Source organism: Pelodiscus sinensis, chromosome 17 (assembly GCF_052426305.1).
Source record: "Pelodiscus sinensis isolate ZL-2025 chromosome 17, ASM5242630v1, whole genome shotgun sequence".
NCBI lineage: Eukaryota > Metazoa > Chordata > Testudines > Trionychidae > Pelodiscus > Pelodiscus sinensis.
The window spans coordinates 24111294-24132692 of NC_143068.1; the positions used below are offsets into that span (position 1 = coordinate 24111294).

Sequence of the window (21399 nt, forward strand, 5' to 3'; positions counted from 1 at the left end):
GTCCTCCGCCGAGCCACACCCCCTTTGAAACTTCTTCTCCCAGGGATCTCCGCGGCCGCCCGCCAACCCCGTGGCTCCGAAGGGGAGATTTTTTTTTTTTTTCTATTTCCGGCGTCTACCTTCCGAGTTCCTGAGAAGGCCGCGAGTGGAGGAGCCTTGCGCGAGCCGGGTTCCCATTTCGCTTCAGCGGGACCATATAATCCCCCTTAACTCGAGCTGAGGCTGCGTGCTGGCTCCCAGGCTGAGCAGCGGAGCGGGGGTCGCTCTGCCTGCCTCCCCCCGCCCGACGTGGGGGAGGGGCTGCGCAGCACCGGCCGCCTTGGGCAAGCGGCCACTTTCGGTCGGTCTCTTGAGGGTCACGTCGGTACTTGTGTTACTAGGACTAGGCTCAGGTGGGGGGAGGGCCCAAAGGCCTCCACTGCCCGCTACGGCCCCGGCCCGGCCCTGCCCGCGCCATTGGTCAGGAGCCCAGTGAGTAGGTGCATAGGGGATTGGCGGTGAAGGAAGCCAGTGCCCCCCGCGGGGCCAGGAACTGAGGTGGAGAGGGAGGGGGCTCACCCGCCATTCATGCAGAGCTCAAAGGGTCGTTTCAAACACTCATCCAAGCCTTCCTATTGAAAAACGCCGAGTCCCTCCCAGCGCTGCGGGAAGAAGGCTTTGGCCTCGTTCCTGGAATTATCGCAGTACTGTTGGCTACATCATTTGGAGCAGGTCAGAAGTGTAGTGGGTTACCAAGGGCTGCCCCTTGCTGCACGGAGGGTAACAGCAAAGACTGTTGGCAGATCCATAGCAGAGAAAAGCAGCAGCCACCATGTTGCTCTTCTAGAGTGGAAATGTGACTTGAGTTCCACATAAAGGCTACGTCTACACTGGCATGATTTTCCAGAAATGCTTTTATCAGAAAAGTTTTCCGTTAAAAGCATTTTTGGAAAAGCGCGTCTAGATTGGCAGGACACTTTTCTGAAAAGCACTTTTTGCGGAAAAGCGTCCATGGCCAATGTAGACGCGCTTTTCCGCAAAAAAGCCCCGATTGCCACTTTCACGATCGGGGCTTTTTTTGCAGAAAACAAATCTCTGCTGTCTACACTGGCCCTTTTGCGCAAAAGTTTTTTGGAAAAAGACTTTTGCCTGAACGGGAGCAGCATAGTATTTCCGCAAAAGCACTGACAATCTTACATGAGATCGTCAGTGCTTTTGCGGAAATTTAAGCAGCCAGTGTAGACAGCTGGCAAGTTTTTCGCAAAAGCATCTTTCCAGCACTAGACAAAGCCAAAATGCTTTTGTTGAGGAAATCAGATATGCCATTTCTTGGTTACTTATGATTCAAGTAAATGCTTGTGTTGGGGGGGGAGTTTCCGCCTCTCACACACTATGCAAATAGTTTCAGGAGGTAGCCTAGTTAGTCTGTATAGGATAAACTTAAAAATCAACCAATAGTATGGTAACACTTTCAAATCTAACAAAATGTAGATGATATCATGAGCTTTCATGGACACAACTCATGATACCATCTATGTTTTGTTAGTCGGTAAAGTGCTACCAGACTATTTGTTGTTTTTTAAGTTTATGCAAATAGTGACATGGACAAATTGATCTCATGGCAGGTGCAGGTGATGTACCCTGTTGTTTGTCCCTTAGCGGTACAGTATCTTGAGTGAGATTACAGCAGGGCATTTGTGCATCATTATTTGTGAAAGAATGTCAGAGACTACTGGAAAAGTTAACACGTAGGGATAAATTATCTAATTAAGGACTGTCCTTACATATAGGTGAAAGGAAACTCCAACTTTTCATTGAATGTTGTTCAGAAATCACAAATTTATTAACAGAGGAACAATGTATGCTATTTTCCCCAAATAATGTAAGTTAAGTGCTACATCTTTCTATTTCCAAACTTACATTTATCTATTAATTTAAATTAACTAGGCATATGTATCATGGACTTGAAGATAGGCCTTCTACATTGTGCAGGGTAGTTCTTCAAGTTAAAGCTTATTAGTATATGATGTCTCAGAAGGGTAGCCATGTTAGTCTGTAACTTTAATAAAAAAAAATAGTAGTCCTGTAGCACTTGGCCTGGATCTACACTAGGGATTTATTTTGAAATAAGCAGAGTATCCACACTACCAAGCCAGTTATTTTGAAATAAGGGGCTGGTTATTTTTAAATAACTCCAGCTTTTCTTGGGGAATAAGCTTATTCTGAAATACATATTTTGGGAGTTATTTCAAAATAATTTTGTAGTGCGGACATCCCCTTACAGAATAATTAAATTAAAAATTAAACAAATGTGAGCTTTCATGGGCAAATATCATAGATAAATCTATATCTATGTTATTCTCTAAGGCTACGTCTACACTGGCCAGTCTTGCGCAAGACCATATGTAAATGAGGCGCGGTGACGAATATTGCCATGCCTCATTGGCATACTAAATGAGCCATCATTTTACGCAAGGGGCTTTTGCGCAAGAAAGAGCAATCTACACTGCTCCTTGCACAAAAGCCCCCTCTTGCACAAGAGCCATTCTGCCTCTTTTTTTCAGTGTTCCTTGCGCAAAAGCCCCTTGTGCAAAAATGGCAGCTCATTAAGTATGCTAATGAGGCATGGCGATATTCTTCACTGTGCTTCGTTTGCATATATTCTTGTGCAAGACTGGCCAGTGTAGACGTAGCCTAAGCGTGCATCTACACATCAGGGCTTAACTCAAAATAAGCTACACAAATTGAGCTACCTCAATTGTGTAGCTTATTTCAAAATTGGGAGCATCTTCCCAGCACTTATTTCAAAATAGAACACTCTTCCTCCGACTTCCCTTTCTCTTCGTATAATGAGGGTTACAGGAGTCAGAGTAAGAAGACCTGAAAAAAGGGAACAGTGGAGCATGGTACTTAATTCACATGGATTGGGAGTAGTGGAGAGAGAAGAATAGGTAAGGATAGTTTTGGAGGAAAGCAAAATAATGTAAGCCAGCAGAACAATGTGTACATTTTGATATTTTCTTTGCGTGTCTTTTCTACTTAACTTGTTAAATCATGGCCCAGCTTCCACAACATGTAGCACAACCAGGACACTGATGGAGGCCATTGATAATATAATTAGGGCCCTAGCAAATTTATAGTCCTAGATTTTAAAAATCACAAGTGTCATTATTTCAGCTATTTAAATCTGAAATGGCATGGTGGTGTAATTGTAGAGGTCTTGGCTCATAAAGGAGTTGTGGGGAGGTCACAAAGTTATTGTATAGGGGTTGTGGTACTGATACCCTTACTTCTGCACTGCTGTTGGCAATGCTGCTGCCTTCAGATGTCGGCAACTACAACATGGCGGCTGCTAGCCAGGAGTTCAGCTCTGAAAAGGCAGAACCGCCACCAGTGGCAGTTCAGGAATAAGGACGTCGTAGCAGAAGATTATTACCCTTACTTCTGCACCGCAGCTGGTGGGGTGATGCTTTCAGGTCTGAGTGCCTGGCTCACAGTTGCTGCACTCTGTGTGCCCAGTTACGAAGGCAGTGCAAAAGAAGGGGGTGGCAATTCTGCATCTCCCTAAACTATCCATTCCTCTGCGACTCCCTTTTAGGCCATGAATTCCCAATTAGAGAAACAGTGATTGCCCTGGTGACATCTTTATAGTACAGGCAGTCCCCGGGTTACGTACAAGATAGGGACTGTAGGTTTGTTCTTAAGTTGAATTTGTATGTAAGTCGAAACTGGTACATATTGTAGGGGAAACTCTAGCCAAACATTTCTCCAGAGCTCAGTTTTATTCTCCCACACCTCACTTCCCTCAGTCCTTTATTCTCAAGCTGAGGTGTCTGCTGAGAAAAGCCGCTCCGCATCTCCCTGGTCTGCTGGGGGGGGTGCTAGCTTCGCGTCTCCCTGGTCTGCTGGGGGGAAGCAGCTAGTGCGGGGTTGCCTCACCCCGTTTGTAAGTAGGGATCCGATGTAAGTCGGATCCATGTAACCCGGGGACTGCCTGTAGAGAGTAAAAGCATGCAAAAGAATTTTGGTCTTCATTGCAGGAGACCAAATTACAAGGTCTGACATACATTTTTCATGGCAATTAATTTGGTAAGGCCTTAAGTACAGTACAGATAGTAGAAGAACTGTAGTGGATTGAGGTGTCAATAGAAGTGGTTTTAGGAACAAACATACACATTGAGTCATCAGGTTCAAATGATATTCACACAAGAATTTTGAAGGAACTTACATAAAATTGCTAAACTATTAACTGATATGTAACCTGTTTATATCAATCTCTAGCAGAAAACGAGTGTAGCTAATTTGAGAATTTTTTAAAGGCAGCAGAGGTGAACCTGTCAATTGCAGGCAGTAAACCAGACATTCAGACCATGCCAATTGATTGAAACTACAGTAAGAAGCAGAATTATCAAATAGATAGATTACACAGTATGTTTGGAAAGAGTCAATATAGCTTTTGTAAAGGGAAATCATGCCTTACCCATGTATTATAATGGGTCAGTAACCTACGGCATGTGTGCCACTAATGACATTCAAGCTGATTTTCAGCCCCACTCTTTCTCCCCCACACTGCCACTGGAGAGTGCCCCCTTCTCCCTACAGCAGGTTAGAGGCAGCTCTGGGGCTTAGGCTCCTCAGTGGCACCTAGACCAGTCCAGGACCAACCCTGCATGTGCCGCTGCTGCAGCCACGTGGTCTGGGGCCAGCTGTGGAGGTGCTGCTGACACAGCTTCGCAGTCTGGGGCCAATCCGGAATCACGTGGCAACAGCAGCAGCGCCTCTGGGGCCAGCCCTGGACCACATGGGCTGCAGCAGTGGGGCCTATGGGGCAGCCCCAGACTGTGTCAACAGTGGAAGTAGGGCCTTTGGGGCCAGGCCCAGACCACATGGACCCCAGCAGCAGGGCCTCCCTCCGGGGTGGCTGGGACAGCGAGGCTGCAGCCATTGCTACAAGGAGGCATGAAGCCAGGTAAGGTTCCCCCCACTCCAAACCCCTCACTTCCCTCCCAAGACCCAGCACTCCCTCCCTTGTTCCTGCACACTTTCTCGTGGCCACACACTACACACTCCCTTACTCCTGCTCCCTCCACCTGGCTAGACACCCTACTCCCACATGCTTCTGCACCCTACCCACTGGCATGCTGCAGGGTGGTGGGGGCTAGGGAGCTAGCACATTGCTCAGTTGGGCTGTGAGCGGGGGCTGAAAGCCAGTGTGGGACTCAGTTGGGCTGCTGTGGGGAGGAGCAAGAGCCAGTGTACAGCTCATCTGCGGTGCAGGGCAGTGGCAGGGAGCCAGCTTGTGGCTCAGCTAGGCTGCAGGAGCTGGCGCATAGATTAGGTGGGCTGTGAGGGAGGGGAGCTGGCATGTGGCTCAGCTGTGCTGCAGGAGAAGCCAGGAAGCCCAGTGGGATGGCAGGGGGCTTGAAATGACCTCCCCTGCTCCAGAAAAATCTTCATCCGCGACCAGTAAGGTTCAACCTGTACTAAACTTATGGGTAAATGTAATCTAAACCTTCTAGAAAGTGTCAAATCTACATATTAGAACGTGTGTTTGAATTGGATTTTTAAAAACCTAATAATAAAATGTACGAATAATGATTTGGCCATCTCCAACACACCACGTTCTCAAATTTGCAAAAGAGACAGTGACAGTCTCAACTCCACCATCTCTCCATTAAGAAAAAAATACATTCTTACTTTGAGAATCTATTAAAGTCTCCTTGTATGACAAAGGAACAAGTAGTATGTTTTACTAGAGCACATGACTCAGTAAAAGTATGTACACTGGTAAACCAAATAAGTATCCAGTGTTTAGCTAGAAGTTGATTCCTTTATATCAGAATCCATAAATAAGTAATTATGATTTATAGGATGCAGTAGCCTGATCACTGTTGAGGCCCTTCCAAAAGACATAAATGCTTGCCTATTAGAGTAGTGCTTATTGAGATGAAGTTATCCTTCACAGAATCAAGTCTGGCTTAAGTATGTCAGCCAAGGACTATCCAGATACACAGACTTTACAAGGGATAATACTGTATGCTTCTAGAGGTGTGACATTTTGTTCAAAATTGTGCCAAATGTTACTGAGCAGCTGTAGTTATAAATACTACTACTGTATACTTAACTTTAGATATTTTAGTACTAGCTGGACTTACCCCGTGTTGCCCAGGAAACTGGAGGAACAAAATTTAGAAAAACAGAAGTTGGTCCTGACAGCCACCAGCCACACCACAGTTGCCAGTGCCTGACATCTGGCCATTATGGCAGACTCCCATGCTTTCCTACTGCTGCATAAAGCAAAATCTCTGACTCAAAAAAGAGGCATTGCAATGTTGAGAATCAGAGCTATTTGACTTGGCAAACTTAGATACAGAAGTCACAATAGAAACTGTGTCTCTGTTTTCTTCCCATGTCATGAGTCTTGGAGCCATTAAAAGCACAGTGGAAGGGAGAGGCCCCAAATCACCATGGCTTGTTTCCCCACCATTGCTGGAAGCATATGGAGGCCCCTCTTCAATAGTGCAATGTTTTGCTTCCTATCAGATGGTATTTTTGCTAATTATCCTTGTAAAAGCTAATGTTTTTTGGTAGGGAAGTAGGGGATAGGCATGCTGGGTCTGCAAATTCTCATCCAAGAGCTGAGTATAGGGATGCCTCAATCAATGGGGCTGGCCCTACTGAATCTGAGAGATTTCAAGGTGGCACCTCAAACTCTTCTCCCATCTTTTTTGAGGAAACTATGAGTCAACTACCTGAGTCTGCTGGCACCTCTATAGTCCTTCCTCCAGCACCACCCCCTTGACCAGCTGCCTCTCCAGGATCATCCAGTATCAAACCTAGAACCTGTTCCCATATTTGAGATACCTCCCCCCCCTCCCCACTTTGGATTAATTTCTCACCCACCCAGCATCATCCAGTGCTGCCCCTTGGGCCAGTGCCTCTCAAAGGAGACCCCCCCCCCCCCCGCCATGGGCTTCATTTGTCACTCACTCCCTGCAGGATTGTCCAGCCCCACTTCCTTCATCCCCCTACAATCCTGCCTTCCCTCCACTCACCCACAATGGTCCAGCCCCACGCCCACCCCAATCCTGCCCTCCCCCACTCCCAACCGTCCAGCCCCCCCAGATCAGCCAGCCCCCCACTGATCCAGCCCCTCACTCCTGCCCTACCCCCATGTGCCTCCCAACGGTCCAGCCCCCCCCATCCTGCCCTCCCCCCACTCACTCCCAATGGTCCAGCCTCCCCGGACCAGCCCGCCCCCCAACAATCCAGTCCCCCAATCCTGCCGTATCCCCCACTTGCCCCCATTCATTCTCTCCTCCCCCCCCTCCCCGCACTTCCGGGTCCCCAGTGCACCTCCTTCTAGACATTTTTTCAAAGTGGCAGCTGAGCGGTAACACCAGCCCTGCCCCCTCTGCCTAGAGCGAGTCCCAGCAGCAACCCACCCACCCATTGGTTGGCCGCCAGGCCCCGAGCCAATTGCAGTATTGAAGAGGGGCCTCCATATTCTTCCAGCAATGGCGGGGAAGCCGCTTCTCCCCATACTGCCAAGCTCCGTGCAGCGGCGTTGGTCTCTCATCTTTTCCCTCCCACTTGTACCTTAAAACCTTCTCCCAGAGGAAAGGTTATCCCATGGAAATTTTGGTTGTGGTAGGTCTTATAGCAGGCATGTCCAAAGTCCGGCCCGCAGGCCAATTGCGGCCCGTGTTCCGGTTTAATACGGCCCCACAGGTAATTTGGCAATATCTATTTTTTATGGCCCCCAACGAATCCATATGTATTCAGATGAATACACTGTAAAATCTCAGTTAATGTCAGTTGGTCTAAATCAGTTATAAATATATTTGGACACAACATGTATACTTGGTGTTATGTTCCTGTTCATATTTTTTGAACTTAAAAGTTGACAGACAACCTTTATTACCAATAATATGTAATGTACTTTACAATGTTCCTGACATATATTTCAGCTTCCTGGATTTTTTTTTCATCTGGCCTTCAGATATGAAAGGCAGAGTGATTTAACACCTGTTTAGATTTGTCATCCATGTGACGAAATGAAAAGTATGCCGTTTGCAATAAACTTTGCATAAAATAGTTAATTTGCATTTAATTTTAATGGTTCAAAGAATGTCAGGCAAAATGGTCGGCCCTCACGCATGTTCACTTCATCAAATCTGGCCCTCTTTGAAAAAAGTTTGGACACCCCTGTCTTATAGTGTCCAAGTTATTAGAGCACAAACATACACACATTCTCCTTTATATATTAGATTTAATTTTCCAGTGATTGAGAAAGGGCTCTCCTAGGAAAGTCTTTGATTCAGCTCAAAGACACATCAAATAGGAATCTAAAAAAACTTTTCAACTCCACAGGTCATTATAAATCTGCATCTGCCCTTCCCTCTTATTTTTAAAATATGAGATTTAATTGATCTGGGATCAAACATAACTTTCTAAATTAGTCATTTCTTCAAAGTGCAGTTTTGTTGTGAAAAACACTATGAAAAAAGTGACAATTTATTTGGTGTGAAGTAGATTATATTTTGGCTCATGAATTGTTGATAACATTTGACTATGTTCTGTCTGCAAATTCTGTAGTTGGTGCTGCATGAGCCAAAAAGAACCACATTTATAAATATACTACACTACTTTGAGGATGGGATTTTCAAAAGAGCACGATTACAATTGAAAGTCAATGGGTAAGTCCTTTTTGTGGAAAAGTCTCACCATCTACGTACTACACTATGTTCATGTTTGCAAAGCACTGTGTATGTAGTATACAGTACAGTATTATATTACTTGCATAGAATGAATGGAAAAATGGCACCATTATATTTGAGTTAGAATTCTTAGAAAGCCTATAGTTGTCATGCAACCATAGTTTAGATCAACAATGAGCAACCTAGGCTAGTGAGTGGGCCACAGGAGTGACCCTCTTTCAGCTCATCGGATCGCAACCCCGTTCTAATCACGATGCTCTCCTGAGATAAGATAGTTTGCTAACTGTGCTTGTGTACCTACAATTTTCAGGGTGTGCCGACTGAAAGGTAGCAGTGCTTTGATTGGATGTAGAGGGAGCTATGACTTTCATAATCAATGTTGTGTGCAATCAGCACACATCTCACTTCGCATCCCCTTGCTTTGTGTACATGTCACTGTAGTAACACTAGTAGGCAAAAACCAACACAGACAGAAACCAGTGGTATCGAGCAACCCTGTGTGTGAGCAACAGTAAACAGAATGTCTGGTGGGCCACACGAAAAACTCCAATGGACCACATGGCCTTTGGGCTGCAGGTTGCCCACCACTGATTTAGATGCAGCCTATCCTGATGGAAGTTTCTCTCTAGATTTAGGAACACCATATCCCCAAACATTATCTATCCAGATGTAGCACTCTTTACATTAACATTCCTGCATTTACAATGGAAATGTTTGTTGATACAGGTATATAAAGACAGGAGGTGTGGTTTTTCCCTACATGTCTTACTGATGCCTAGAAAACCTTGCAAATCTTCAGCTCTGCACTTTGTATCTGCGGGTATCTGCATTTGAGGATGTGGATATCCGTGGCTCATTTTTGCAAATTCCGATGCAGATACAAATTTTATATCTAGAGCCCTGCAAATTTGCAGATATAGGCTGGTATCTGCAGATGGGGATATTAATTTTTGTGGATGCAATACATATTTTGCTATCTGTGCTGGGGTCTACTAATAAACTATGCAGATACATCTTTTAAATGTAAACAAAGTCTAAATGTAGACATGCTGCAGCACAACTAAAAATTGCAACACCTACTTTACGTTGTTGTGTGTATACATAAGGGCTTAGCATTTGTGTAGCTGCACTTCTGGCGGAGGGGGGTGAAGTATGGGGGAGGGAAAAATATAATGAAAAGTCCTCACAACCGCTGTCTGGCCCAGTCTGGAAGGATCATTATATGCACCATGGAGACAGGAGAAAGAGGTACCTTATGGCAGCAAACACTTTGCAAAATTATGTGCACACTTTTTATACTACTTTCTCCATAGACACTATTAATGCTTTTCAGATGGCTTGACACTGTAATTGACCAAATTATAAAAGTCAATTGATTTAGTGTAGTAATAAAAAGTGATTTAATGTCAGCACAAAATAATTATAATTACAGAATTAAAAAAAATCATCAATACATATCAGAAACAGTTACAGAACACCAGCAAAACTTTCTATGGATCAAGGTCTCCTTTTAGACATTTTACCAAACGAATGATCACAAGTATACATACATAAGAAAACATAGCTTTTGTGCTATGTTTTACCAACTGAAATCAAACAAAAACAACAAACAAAACAACCAAATTACATATACTTTACCAGGCTCAAAAGTAAAATAACTGATGGTGTTTTCAACAAGAATTTTGTTCATTATAGCACAATCTTAGCCTATAGACTGTGGATAAAGTGTTTAAACAGATTTATTTTTCTTAATGCATGAGAAAAAACAATGCATTTCAGCACTCAAATGGATTAATTGAAAGAGAAAAGACAAATCAGTTAAATGGAAGGTACAGTTTAATGTCAATTTAAAACAAGCTTTCATATTTGTTGCAATCAGATGATTCCACGTTCATCATAGTTCATGAGCAGTATAATATGTATTACATTGCTGGTTTAAATGTAGAGTCAATTCTACATATACATTTTACTGGATAACTGTAATTGTAAAAAATGCTAAGACACTATTACAGTTTGTAAACATTACTCTCTTGTTCATCATTGTTAAACCCATAGGTTTAGTTTCAACTTCTGAGGCTTAAAACTAATAACAAAGAGAGGGTTAATTTTATAACTTTATGATTTACAGTATTGAGGTCCTTTTAGCCAACAATTCTCAGCACTAGCATATTTTACATTTTGGAGGATGGGGAAGCATCCAACATTCAGACAGAATAAAGAAGGCATCAGTGTATTCCAAGAAGCAATATACCTCCAACTTAAGGAGATATAGCAGACATTCAAATAGATAATGTTGGGAGATAAGCAAGTGTAGATGATACATTTATAAAAGTCACAATTAATTGCCACCTCTGCCAAATTTAATAGGAAACCCAATTAAATGATTTATAACATATGCAATACCAGGGCTTCATTATTTGACAATATTGGGCATCTAGAAATTTTTCTCAAATCTTGGAGCTAGAGTGAAGCAACTTTAAAAAAAAAAAGTACCATTAAGGCCTGGTCCAACTCCCATTGGGAGTATTGAATTTAATAGTTTGATCAGGCCCTGGTTGAAGTACTGCTGCAGGAACAGCATCAGAAAATTTTAAAACTTAAAATACACATTTGTCACTTAAATTATGTTATATTTACTACTAATGTCATTGTAACCTTAAAGCAACATATTGCAGATGAAGCATAACCCTTTCATGTTCTGAAGGTTAAAATAAGAGGATCCAAGTTTGGTTTCACAATAGGTTCTTTGCACACTTAGATTTTTCTATTTGAAATGGATAAGAGCTGTTACCAGGTGACTTTAATGTACATGCTCCCCTCCCCCAAATAAACCTTACCTTTGAAGAACTCCTGAAGTACAAATGAAATCTGTAACTAGACAGGACACAACAGAAAACTGAGTGAAATGGTTCTAAAATATTATTTATGATGATTTAGTAAAATGCTTACACAAATGAGTAGGACTACTCATGGAGTTGTCACAGGACTAGAAAGTTTTGCCTCAGATTTTGTGCTAACATCTCATGCAACCTCGGCTAAGTCAATGGGGTTTCAAGCAAGCATAAAGGCAGAACTTGACCCTTAATGTATTTGAAGTCCATGATACTATTAAAATGAAAAATATCAAGCTAGTTTAATGAAGATATAGGAAACTGGTAAAAATAAGGACATTCATTATTTATGATACTGTGGGGACGAGGGATAGCTAAGTGGATTGAGCATTGGCCTGCTAAACCCAGGGTTGTGAGCTCAATCCTTGAGGGGGCCATTTAGAGATCTGGGGCAAATCTGTTAGGGATGGTACTTGGTCCTGCTATGAGGGCAGGGGACTGGACTCAATGACCTCTCAAGGTCCCTTCCAGTTCTATAAGATGGTATATCTCTATAGATTATAAAATACTTGTTAGAAGAGGATCTTGAACACTTTGGGTAATATTTTCAGAAATGCCCAAGACCCAGATTTTTAAAGCCATTTAGACATTTAACACCCACTAAAATCAATGGGCCTTGATTCCAAAGTGAATTTGGGGTCTAAGGACTTGTCTTTACAGCCACAGAGATAGACACTGCAGCAGTCAATTTTCCTGTGTTCGATTTAGCGGGTCGAGTAAAGACCTACGAAATTAAACGTTGACAGTGCCTCCATCAACTGCAGTACTCCTCACAGTCGCAAAGAGCAAGGCAAGTTGACAGGAGCATTTCTTCCGTGGACCTCCTGATACGGGTCCACCCCAGAAAATAGATATATGTTGACTCCAGCTACGCAATTGTAGCTGGAATTGCATATTTTACATCGATTTTTTCCACCGGTGTAGATTTGTCCCAAAGACCTTTGAGTCACTGGGCACAAGTTATAAATATTCCTTGAGCCAGATCTACACTAGGGGATAAGTTTGAATTAAGATATGCAACTCCAGCTACGTTAATTGTGTAGTTGGAGTCAACATAGCTTAATTCAAACTTTGACACAATCCTCTTAGTGGGAGGGCAACAAGAGACAAGCTCCCGTTGACTTCCCTTACTCCTCACGAAGAATATGAGTGCCACCCTCAGTGTTCAATTTAGTGAGTTTTTACTAGACACACTAAATCAAATACCAGAAGATCGACCTCTGGAGTGTCGATCCGCAGGTAAGCGTAGTCATGGCTTAAGACATTTTGACATTCTGAGAATTCTAAACCTTGACACCTTGATACTCTTTAAAGATGAAGCGGCATATGCACTCCCAAGCATAATCCTGAATACCATATACCTGAATTAGGCCCCAGTATAGCAGAGCATGTTGGCATGTACTCAAGTCTCATTTAAGTCAGTGGGAGTTAAGCATGTCCTTTGATAAATTACAGTCTTGTTATAGTTTCAGCTGTATGGATTAGATTAATATTTTGTTAGAAAATGGTTGATATTTCAAAGGTGGTAGAAGAGGTTGTTGAAGAACATTTCCAAATGTACAAAACTTTAAAAAAAAATCAGTTGTCAAGCACTTGGGAATTTTTATTTGCTAACCCCTCCTAACTTCCTTCTAAATATTGTGCTTAATACAAGTACATGAGTCCTGACAGTGTCACAAAGTTTCTTTCAACCAATGAACAAAGCAATGTGTGTCAAATTTTATTTGGCAGTGTAAAATTAATTCAGGACTGGGGTACTTACTTTTGAAGTCTTAAAATTTACTCTTTCAAATCAAATAAAAATGAATATTAGGTGGGCTGGGAGTTTTCTACTCACAATCAAATGGGAATATTAGTACAGTTATTTATTAGTATCATAGATAGCTTTCACTCGCCTAACCCATTATCTTTCCCTCACATGTTATAGTCAACCACCCTCAAATCAGGTAGAAAAAGCAACAAACCACCACTCCAAAAAACAAACAGCAACAAAAACTAAAAAAATAAATAGTCATTCTACATATTAGCCTACAAGGAATTGAACAATAACATGAATCATTGCCACTTCCCGTCATCACACAAAAGTCCTTACCTCAGAACAGCCAGCTCTAAGTTTGCTCCCTAATGCAACTCATACTTGCTTTGGGAAGGAATAAGCCACATACTTCCCACCCCCAACCTTCCATCTTCTATTATTTGACTTTTCAAACAGTGCAACAGTCACTGAAATATATACGGAATTACATTGCAAAGTTACCAATACATACTGCCTTAAGCAAAGGTTTGTGGGGGGTTTTTTCTTCAAGTTGTTTAAAGTTTACTAAAAAGTCCTAATATTAAGGCACAGGCTTAGTCCATGCTATGCATTTTGATATTCCAGGGTGAGCAACCAAAAATGGCATGGAATGAAAAAAGATTTAAACCAAATATTTTTACCTTTAAAAAAAAATTGTGAGGTTTTCCTCTCAGGCTACAAGACTCTGATTCCTATCCTTATTTTACAGATCTGGTATGTGTGCATGAACACAGTCTCTATACATACAATATTTATGCGCCAAGGACACTTTAAATGTTTCACTTAAATTATTTGACTTCAGAAACAGATGCCTTAGAGTGTCCATTATATATGACATGCAACAAGAATAGCATCCAAATACATTTTGTTCAGTGAATTCATAAGCATTGTGCTAGAAATGTACTTTTCCGTAATACTGAAGGGGAAAAGATTTAAAGAACAGCACCCTAAAATTATGACTTAGCCTCCTAAATATGTGTCTAGATTTTGAAGACTGTTGAGTGTTCTGTGGTGCCCATAATGGGAATCTGGTTACTAAATTATGGTAACAGCTAGATGTTCCATGCTTTTAAAAGTGTACTTTTTAGGTGCATAGCTATAGATGTGACCTAATTTTAGGCTTTTAAAAAAAAACTTGGTCTGAATGCTTTTGAAATGAATGGGGGGGAAAGGAAAAATGTTTTTATTCAATAAAATGTATCAATAATGTGAAAGCAATATAACTTATTCTATATTCAGTGTCCTTAGTGTAATCCCCTTCTCAGGATGAAAGATTTTACCTATATAATAACTAGTCTTTGGCTGTCTCAGCTGGAAAGTGGCCCAAAACCTAAATGTATGGCATACTTACAGTTGTGGGTACTTATCAAAGAAAGTGTTGTCTTGTGAGCAGTATGGTAAAGGCTAAGCAGGTCACGCCAAAACTGCTCATAAGATACTTTTATTAAATGAGGCATTCATGATTATACAAATACGTTTATTAAAATTGTTAAAAAAATATATATTTTAGTTCCATGGTAAACATTCTCAGTAGAAATGTACAGGTTTATGATAAATTACACATGATACCCCTACAATGCATTTGCACATGGGAACAGTTAGGGCAAATTAGAAAATAGGTTCATAAGACTTAAATACCAGTCATTACTATGTAGGTAACTTACAAAAATATCAGTAGCCTTATCATAGTCAAACAAGTGCTTAGATCAATATGGCAACACCTAAGATTAAAAAATTGCATGATTCAAGGGCTTGGTAATATGATATGGAATTCTCGCTCACTTTTCACAGAAGTTTGGTCAGGAGTTAGGCATGATTCATTCACTGCGCTAGGAATTCAGAATCCTGATTTCTACTCTCAGCAGAGAGGCAATGAGCCCTACTGTGTACTAGGACAAGTCACTTAACCTGTCACTTTCTTAATTTATACACTGAGAACACTGCTACTTATGTACCTTACAGAGGGTAATGACAATTTATTCTTCTAAAGTGCTTTCAACATAGTGTGTTTAAGTGTCAAATAATAATCAGTTGTAGACTAGGGGAACAGTGGCCATAAACTCTTTCTGTTGGATGTGAACTCATGCTCTATATGAAATGAGTCTATAACCAGTTTCTAGGGGGAAGAATTGGGTAGATGCAGCTGAATTTTTAAAGTGGCCCCCTCAGCAGTCTGTGTAGATTCTGCTTCACTTCACTAAATCCCCCCCCCCCCCCCCCAAAAAAAAAACAGTACTGCAAGGAACACAAGATAGGGAAAGAAGCTGGGCAGCCAGTCCGGGGGGGATTGGGGGAGAGAAGGGTAGAAATAGCAATAAAGAAAAAACCTACATATGGATAAACATTAAATAATTATTCTTTCAATAAAGTTGTATATGTTATATTTTGTGGCATTAACATTGAGGCCATGTTTACACTAGGACACTATTTCAAAATTACTAAATTTGACTTAAGAACTCCTGATTTAACAAATTCAAACTAGTGTGTCCTCACTACAGGGAAGCATCGAAATTAGTCCAAGACAAGCTCCATTAATGTGGACACATTACCTCAGACTTAGAGACCCAGGAAGCACACTGGGGAGCTGCGGAAGGCCTCCCAGAGGCCAATAAGTTTGAATTAGCAGCACCGGAGCATCCACACTAACATTATTTTGCAATTACTATTTTGGAATTAGCATTATTCCTCAAGAAAAGGAGAAGTACAGAGTTTGAATTCCGCAGCCCGTTATTTCAAAATAACAGGCTTAGTAGTGTGAACACACTGCTTATAAATTCTAACTTGAGGGGAAGGGGTTATTTTGGAATAAGGTCCTAGTGTAGACCAGGGCTTAAGAACTTTAAACCTTCCTAAATCTTAACCACTTCAGAACACTCGACAAAGCAATTTAATGCGTATATCTGGTGTTTCATGCACCCAAGGCATATAATAAAACATCAGCTCTAATGCATGTCAGCTGTTTTCTGAACAAAATTTTGTATGCTGGAGAAATTGGATCCAATTGACTAACAGGATGGCAAGTAGTCATGCAAAATGGATGCATTGGTTGAGGATAAGAGGCCTTTAATGCAGTATTTATTAGACCACTTAATTATACCAGCATCAGATCTTATTATTTCTGAGGAAACATTCTGAAATTGTCTACAGATTTAAATATAAATCATATAAAAATCAATATTTAAATAATGAGCACCTTAATAGCTTCATGGAGATACAAAAACTTAAACCTGATTCTGAAACCAAAACAAGTGGCTCCTTAACACAGGTAATTAAAAATCTTAGCTACTTTTAAAAAACCCCCACAGTTACAGAAATTACATTTACTAAATTCAACTTCATAGTATTTATGAAAAAGCCATGTGTAACTATCATCCAGGTCGGTAACAAAAATTTAAAGAAAAATTACCAGAATAATTCTCACAAAATTTTGCCATGGGGGTAATATCTGTGTCAGTTTTGCCATTTACTTCAATGGCACCAAGATTTCACACTAATCTTTCACACTAATAATTGACAACTTATTTCCAGATAAGACATTACGATCTATTTCAAACTCCCTATGTACGTTGGCAATTCTGCAAGGTGAATGCATTCGATACTCTGAGTATATATGTAAAATATCAAAATCGCCTAAGAGGAAGTTAGGTATACTAAGTCAGAACTTGATGAACATGTTACATAATCACGTTTTATATAATCTTTAAAGGGAAATAGATGTAATTTACTCTTTTTTTGCCATGCTTGTATGTATTTCAGATATACTATCTCTTAAGTCAGTTGTGCAGAAGTTTAAAGTTAAACACATATGGTCATATATTTTTGGCCCATAATTTAGGTTTTGTAAAACTGGTTTTATAAAGCATAATTTTAATGAAAATGTTTCCAATATTTGTTTTTAAAAATTACTATTTATTTTAGAAATGTGTGTATGTCTGTCCATCTGAGAGTTGGTTTGTTTAAGAACGCCTATAAAAAGTAAGAGCTAGACTCACCAAATTTGGTATGCAGAAACAATAAGTTCCTCTTATGATAACATAAAACACGGTCATGGTTTGGTTTAGGGATGTGAAAGGTTAACTGGTAAGCATCACCCTTATCAGGTTCCACAGGGCCCACCGTAGACAGGTGCTACTCCAGCTCGAGGGGGCACTCCTGCCCAGCAGCAGGTGGGGAGGGCTGGAGCAGCCCTCCATCCCCCCTGCTTACTCCCCATTTAATCTGTTAAGCAGTTAAACAATATGTTTAACTGTCTAACTAATTCAACAGGATTTTTCATCCATAGTTTGGTTGTGCCAGGATAATGAGATGTGCTTGGGATTCTATTGTTTCTCATAAAATAGAAAGGAGGGGTCTGGCAGGAGGGAGTTATACCACAGAATGACCACACGGGGGGAAGCAAGAAAGCTATAACCCTATTGAACTGGCAGGAGTGGAGAAAGGAACAGCTATCTAGTATATATTTCAGAGAGTTTGTCTGTGTCTGTCCCCCAGCTGGGAGACATGCACCACTGCGCTTTCTGTGTCTGCTGGGAGCTGCAGCCCCAAGCTGCTGTGGTGAGAAAGGGCTCGGGTTGTTTTGTCTCTCTGAGATAGCCTGCATACCGAACCTCTCATCCCCAGCCCCACCCTGGAACAATGATTTAAATAGAGAAAAACAAAATTTAAGAACCTGAGTCATGCCAGGTAAATCTTCTAATTCCAAATAAACAGATTGTTTAGATTGAAATATTCTCCTGAAATATCTGTCACTAATACACTGCAGAATTGTGCTACTAAGAGCCAGAAAGTGCAAATGATTTTTCTGTTTTCATTGTCCAAGCTAAGTGAAACCAAAAGAGGCAAACATTAATTGTAAATAAATTTGATTAAAGATGATCAGTTTTCATAATAACTTATGTATTAATAAAGAAATGTGTTTAAAATATATAATTTTAACCTGACAGTGTCAATTTAAATCATAACAAGACAAAATAATAGTAATAGCCTATGAATCTGCAGTGATAGAATATATTTTTAAATCACAGTCTTCTGTCAATATGTTGTCTTCTAACTTTAGATTTTATCTCATAATGCTTTTGATTTTCTTGTTCTAGGCGATGCTCCTCCATCTTCTAATTTTACTGCTCCATTGACAAAGTTAGCTGCAATTTTAAAGCAGGGAAAGTTAAAGTACAGGTAAAATGCTATGTGCCTTTGTAAAATGCAAAACAAAAAGTTAGAATGAAAACCTAAAAATGTCATACAACAAATTCCATGCTTATGGTAGGTACAGCTCTGGGACCTCCTAGCATTCTTCTCACTGGTTTAACAAACAAATGTAAGCAGAGTAAAAACCCTGGAAGTTGCTATACACTTGCCTGCAGTAGGGGCTCCCTTTTGCACTAATACCAGTAAATTTTCTTTAGTAATGTTTTAACAAAGATTAAAGGCATAGGCCACAATTCCAGAAAGCATTTAAGCACATGCTTAAGTCTGTCTCTTAGTATGTTGTTGCTCAGAGCTATAGCATTTGCAAAAATTGTGTCAGTAGAGCACTGGAACAAGAAAGATAATGTTTTGAAGGACTTCTAGAATACTCACTTCCTAATTCCCTCATTCCCTTTGCCAATGGAGGTTGGAACCCAAAGATTTTTCTGTACTATAGTTATGCGTGAACTGTCAATAATAACACAATAGAAGTCTACGGTAACCTAAAATATTTGTCCCGCAGAATAGTTCCCTCTAATCTGCAGGCCTACAGAAGAAATTTCTACCCCACCCACCTCCTAAGCAGAGCTGCACAGCGGTGTGGTGGGAGACAAGTGGCAGGTAGGCAGCTGCTCCGGCGGCTGGGCTCCGAGGAACTGCATGGCACCAGAGGAACCATGTGGTGGGTAGGCAAGCAGCTGCTCCAGCCATCCAGAGGAAGCATGTGGTAGGCGGGTTGCTGCCACCAGGGGTTGGGGCCACAGGTGGGCGGGTAGGGTCCCTGTCACTGGGGTTTGGGGCTGTGGGCAGGCAATTTGCTACCACTGGGGGTTGGAGGGTTGCTGCTGTTGGGGGTTGGGGTTGAAGGGATTCTTCATTCCTATTATTAAAATAGAGAACTGAAAGGTACCAAAAAATTGAAATTATCAGAGTTGAGTACAGATACTGGATGTTAAGCCCTCTTGCTGTATATGCTGGATGAATGGATCACTACCCAAGAATCCATGGCATAAGCAAATCTGAAGGTAAGAGCTGTACTATGTCTTTTATTTCAACCTTGAAGTGTAGGAGGTATGGTATACATTGAGCTGGAGGAGAGAAGGTAGGACTATTGCAGTTTAAGTTTACCCGAGCCTAGCACTACTGATAACTTCCTGTGTGACTTCAGGCAATTTATTGACTACCTGTGCCTCAGTTTCCCTGTCTATAACATAGGGACATTGTGCCTCAAAAGCATCACAGAAGGTTTGGGATGCTTTGTTCATTTAATGTGGGCAAAGTGGCATGAGACTGCCAGCACAAAGGGGAAAGAGTTATCTGCTACATTGAGTGCCTAATCCCACCTTACTAGGTCAAGCTCTGGGCTTCCTTCCCATCGCCAAAGCACCAAATGCATAGCCATGTCATCCTTGCCCTCAGCTTCATGCCCTCACACCCCCTTGCCTGGACCTTCAAGAAAGGGGAAGCACAGACCAATGCAGTGTTATCCTCCTGCATCTACAGATGATCTCCTGCTCATTGATTTGCCCACCCACAGCAGACTGTGAAATCCACAAGATTTCAGACACTTTCACTGCTGCTATTTACAATACTACAGACAGCTGTGAAGCTCAAGAACAGTGTCAATTACATGCTGCTATACGGAAAAGAAATGAAGAGAAACAGCAGGCAGTGAATTATAGAAAAAGAGATGGATCCACAAGGTTGGAGGATGAGTAGGCTAGCAGATACATGTCTTTTACAGCAGCTTGAAGGCTCTGAAAGGTAATGGAGAGTAAAAGATGCTTCTCTAACACCCATTATGAATAATGAGATAATTTTAATTGATTTTCATGGGTGCTGGATGATGTCTTTAGTAAAGCTGAAGTATCCCTAAGGTACAGAAAGATATGAACAAGTGAGCTCCTAAAAAGGTTCCAGAGACAGTACCCTGGTAAGCAATTCCAACAACTCTTCAGAGCATTATACTGGATCTTACAGTGACAGATTCCAGTCTTTCATATATACTTCTGCCTAACATGGTTAGTCTCCTAGTAGTAGATGTAATTTTCTTCCAAATCTTACCTATGCAACATAATAGGAAATCTTTGTTCACTGCATGTCCTTAAGTGATTACAATTTCATTTCATAGTAGTTTTTTTCTTGAAAGGTTCCAATTGTCATTATAAAAAAAGTCTTTGTAATTTAATGTATAATTTAGAAAAGTGACAGGAATGTAACTGCCCAAAATTAAATAAAAATGGAATTTATGGTTATCAAGAAAAATGCCACCTTAAAAGCCTTATAGATAAAATAGACAACATACCATTCTTATTTGTAAGCATTCAAAGACGGTTTCTAAAGATGAAATGGAACTTTAAGAGTAATTTTTAAAAAACTTTTCAACCTAGTAACATGCAGCATTTATGGAGTCTATCTGCAGAATTCAGTGAAGGACATCAACTCTAAAAAGAACTTTAGCTCTGTGGAGCTATTGTTAATTTTGGTTTTTTTTATAGTACAGTATTGTCCCTCTGTTGGCTCAAGTTGGCAACAGGCAATATAGCATCCCATAAGTAAGTATGCTTTGAAGCTGACTATTTTTTATCTTTGAGTGAGCTAAAAGTGACATCTGTTTTCACTATATAATAAGAAATGGATGATTTCAAGAAAAAAAATAAGCATAAAATTTGTTATATATATTTGAAGTGACTGAAAAAACTACTGACTTTTGTTTGGTTCCTTTTTTGTTGATTTGCTCTTTGTGTAAGTGATTTTTTTCTTAGGAAGCTGGTTCTGGATATGCTCTCTCCATTTCTTCAGCTGAAAATTTATAAATTTCCACATC

General features: G+C 40.9%; 1 long non-coding RNA gene across 1 annotated transcript; it reads left to right on the forward strand.

Moving 5' to 3' along the window:
- Positions 1–72: 72 nt before the first annotated feature.
- Positions 73–18614, forward strand: LOC102462775 (uncharacterized). Its single transcript, XR_016347041.1, has 3 exons — positions 73–711; positions 8578–8678; positions 18479–18614. It is a non-coding gene; the product is annotated as an uncharacterized LOC102462775 (long non-coding RNA).
- Positions 18615–21399: the final 2785 nt, after the last annotated feature.